We start from the raw sequence: 4,841 nt of genomic DNA on the forward strand, positions 1-4,841 counted from the left end.
AGTAATTATGTCTCAGTCAGTTTCAATCTTTGGACCTAGTCACCCCAAAGGGTGTCTATGTCAAGGACTTGGTTGAACCTTGCAGTAGTTCTGCTTCAGGCTTGAACCTTGGAGTCTTCAGCTGCTGCCTTGGTCACCCTTGAGTTAGCTATTCGCACCCCATGGTCGAACAAGATCTTTCTTCCTTTGATGATTCGAGGCTTTAGGGACTTGATTGTTCCTCTGATTTAAGATTTAAGTCTTCCAAAGTCTCCCTTGGCTTCTCGTGTTACCTAACTACTTGGTTTTAACCTATTTTCCTTGAAACACAAGCAAACCTTGCATAACTTCGAAACATAATAACCAAGGGTTATATTCAAGATAAAAGAAGAGAAACAAAGGCAATTGAGGGCCTAAAATCATGCATTTTAGGGACTCATCAATTGGTCGACTAGTGACCTGATTACCTGGGTTGAGAAAAGTTTTAGCTTCTTCCTGATTGGTCGATTAGTCCCCTGCATTGGTCGACTAGTCCCTTGTTTTTGCGCGGGCACCCTTTAGTTTTTTGGACATAACATTTTCTATACAACTCCAACTTGAACATTCCTGGTATCAAGAAAGAAAAAAAAAAAGAAAAAAGCATGCACACACACACACACACACATTTCATAAAAAATAAAGATTTTTTATTTTTATTTTTAAAGTTATGGTTGCATCTATATTGAAATAGATTGCCTATACATCCTTGAAAAAAGAGATCACGTCATTTGTGGTTCTCAAAATATTTTTAAATTTTTTACTTAAAAATATTTTCCCTGAGATAACACTAATCTCTTTGCAGTTTTGCCGATGCAAATTAGCAAACCAAGACCCATCTTGGTCGTACCCAACACATTCATGTAAAAAAAAAATTTAACAAAGTTCCCAACTGATTAGCCTCTGTTAAAGCCTTTCTAGCTAATAACATGTCATTCATACACAACAGATACATCACTCCACTACATCCTATTACCCTTTTCCACACTGGAAGTCTCACCAACTCACACACCTAGTACATATGCAATACATCCATTTTCTCCACCATAATACTTATCCTTCTATTTTTCCCTTTGCCATGCATTGCAACTTGAAAAATAGTAGAAACCTTGCTACTAGTAGTAATGAATACATGAAACACCAGAATGCCAAATTTATACCTGAGTGGTGGTCTAATAGTGTACATGGGCATCGTGATTCTGCTAGTCTCCTAAGCTGAAAATCCATGTAATATAACCAATGTCATCTTTGCCTTGAGTTTGTAGCTCCACCTACATCATGTGCCCATTATACCATGATACTATTGACCCTAAATAGAACTCCCCACATTTCTGCTCTAAGTCCTTAACTCTACTTGAATAACATGATTCTTGTTGTCATAGTTTTTGGGCAATTATTTTTATTCCTTTACCTGGGTATGCTTCTCTATGGTTTCATCAACAAAAGTTATGTCCTCGATCACTGCTTTGTTTGTCACAAGATCACCCAACTTGTACCCACCTTTCTTATACCCCAGAAAAGTGTATGGTATGAACATAACACCAAGCCTAGATCCTCCATCACTAGAATAGTGCACCAGTGGACATCCTCTCATAACCAAGTAGTCTACTACAAACCTGCCCATAATTCACCTATAACTTTCCCATCTAGCGATACCTTTGGTGATTGGTCGCACGAGAAACTTGTCATACTCACTGACTTCACCAAGAAGTACCTTGCAAGCCCTATATATGATCTGCCCTAGTCACAATACTCCTTGAACAAAACCAGCATGCTCAGCCCCAATGTCTGACTTGAGAATCTCTCTCCAGATTTGGTTTCGAACTCAGCCTCTGCATGAAGTACATCAAAACCCTTTGTGATAAACCCACGAAATACATATGTCTATCTCTTGATGCTATCATCATCGGTTTGTAAACATCTGAATACATGTAGTCACCCATATGTTTTAACCACATATGCCACAAGATATCTGACTCAGATTCAATAGCTACAGGTCCACCTACAATCGTAACATCTTGCAGTGCATAGATATTTCCCACCACTTTTTCTCCTTTCATCACTATCAAGTCGCCTTCACACACTTTCATTTTTCCACATTCCGACTTGTAACAATATCCATTATAGTCTAAAGTACCCAATGAAATAACACTCTTTCTTAGACCTGGTTCATGCTTTACATCACATATGGTTCTTATACACCATCATACATTCTGGTTTTTACATTTCCAATAACAAATATTTTGCAAGAAATATCATTTTTCATCCAAATACAACCAACAAAAACTGACCTATAGGTGTCGAACCATTTTCTAGGATAAAAACATCTAGTATCTAAGATCCAAGAATAACCCGTAAGGAACTTCGAACCTTATGAAACACACAGCATATCTCCATCACTACATTTTTAATCTTCCTCCACTACACTTGTAGATTTTGACAAACCCTTAGGCATATATCGGAATTCTAGTTTTCGCTAAACTAATTTCGAAGCATCCTCATGCATGATGTGATACAACACATCATTAGCCAAACAAAGTTGAAAGGTTGATTCTTCTGTTGCTTCCAATTCATTCCAAACCATTGCATCCATGCTATCCTGTTGAATTCTATATAAAACTTTCACCATACCTTGCTACACTAAGAGATCCTTCACCCTTCTCTACCACAAACTAAGATTTCCAGTTCCATCAAATTTGACAACATCAAATGTCGCAAAAGAAGATGCAGAGGCCATTACAACTTCCACATTGATACCAGTTGCATTCATCTGCCACTATCTTGGTGATGTTTTCAAATTCCACTCGAGTAAGCAAATCTCTAAATTGGTTCTCCTAAAACTTGACATGAAATCTACCCTGGTACCTACTTGCCGCCGATTTGGCTACATTTTAAGTTCCAACAGACACTCAAAATCTACCCTAGTATTTTACCATCACTGTTTAGGTGAAGTTTCGCATTCCAACTGACATTTAGGAACTGCCCCAATATCGTGAATTCTTAATCCTTTTGAATGCCCATTCTCTTTTCGAGGGTTTTTGAAAAAAAAATATTTTTGGTAATGAAAATGATTGTGCATTTATGTCATCAATTTACTAAATCAGGAGATCAAATTATACAAAAGAGTTGTTTCGTCATGTTCAAAAGTTATTTTTGAAAAAGGGTAAATTTTACACCAGTGTCCCCAAGTTCTATGATTTTGACATTAATTTATGAAATTAGACAGCTTAATCAACTAACTTTCCCCCGGTCTTCACAAACTGCCCCAATTTCATCAAAGGAGACCTCGTTTCCTCTTTAATACTATGAAACCAAACGATACTCTCTTGTTCAATTGTTTGTCCACGGTTTAATCAGGACCTTCTCGTGCTTCAATCTCTATATGGTCTTTAAGACTTGATATGAAACGTTGGCCTAAGGATGCAGGTTTTATGAAAGGAAGGAAATAAGGCTCAAAAATCCCATCCTTGAATGATGTGTTCTACCCCTGTTTAGGGCTTAAAGTATTGACCGAACTTGTTAATTTGAATAAGATGCCTACGTACCTTTTACAGGATCATGTCATTACGTAGTTCAAACTTAATATTGAGTCTGAAAGTTCATTTGAGACAACAACGTGTGCCAATCTGGTCGGGTCTTTCATTCGGACCGTAATGTAGGCTATGGATATTGGTTAAAGAAGAAAGGGTATATAAGGCTCAAAATTATCAACCTTATCCAAGGGTGAATTGGCCAAAGATCACAGATGAAGTATGTCCCTTGTTTTTTCTTTACTTCTATTATTTTTTGTGTTCTTTTGTCATGTTTTGCCTTCCCTTTTTACGGGAGGACCGTGACTTCATTTTTTCATTTAGACTTCACTTGGGATTGAACCTTGTAAACTACCCCAGTGTGGAGTGTGATCATTTGACTGGTTAAACAAGAAATTGAATTTTTCAAGCTCAAAGGGGATAGCCAAGGGTGCTTTCTTTTTTGGCTTTTCTAGGTAGCGAAAAAATGGTCTGTCGTCACTTTGGCATTTTGTTATTGTCTTATATGATTTTACGGACCCTTGAAACCCCTGACCCAATTTAATTTTTAAGAAGTGACTTATTTTAAGAAAAAGGCTTAGTATTCAAGCTCAAAAGGTTTTCCAACTAGTAAATAAATGTTTGGTTTTTAGGGGAAAGATTGATTAGCCAAAAATGGCCATATATCATTTAATCGAAACATGAGTTGACAAAAGATAACAAATCCATAAAACAAACATCATAGTCATTTTATTAAATTCCTTTTGAGTTTGTACAATTTCTAAGCAAAATATTTCTTTATAGCATCAGAATTGACACGGTGCGAGAGATCGGTTCCATCCATGTCTGCCAGCCACGGGGCGCCTCCTGAGAATGCCTTCTTCACCACGTAAGGCCTCTCATAATTAGGAGTCCACTTACCGCGAGGGTCAGTATGGATCGGCAAGATCTTCTTTAATACTAAATCACCCTCTTAGAATTGCCGAGTTCACACCTTCTTATTAAATGCCCTCATCATTCCTCTTCGGTATAGTTGTCCATGAGTTATAGTGGCCATTCTTTTCTACTCAATCAGGTTCAACTGGTCATACTAGGATTGCATCCATTCTGCCTCAATCAACTCTACTTCCTTCAAGATCTATAGGGATAGGATTTCAACCTCTATTGGGACCATGACCTCTATTTCGTACACTAGAGAAAAGGGAGTAGCTCTCGTGGAGGTCCAAACTATAGTTCTGTAAGCCAACAGAACAAAAGTTTCAGTCATCTTCTCCAAGATATTTTTGATGTTTTTATTTATTGCTTCCACTACCCCAT

Source organism: Malania oleifera, chromosome 3 (genome assembly GCF_029873635.1).
Source record: "Malania oleifera isolate guangnan ecotype guangnan chromosome 3, ASM2987363v1, whole genome shotgun sequence".
Taxonomy (NCBI): Eukaryota; Viridiplantae; Streptophyta; class Magnoliopsida; order Santalales; family Ximeniaceae; genus Malania; species Malania oleifera.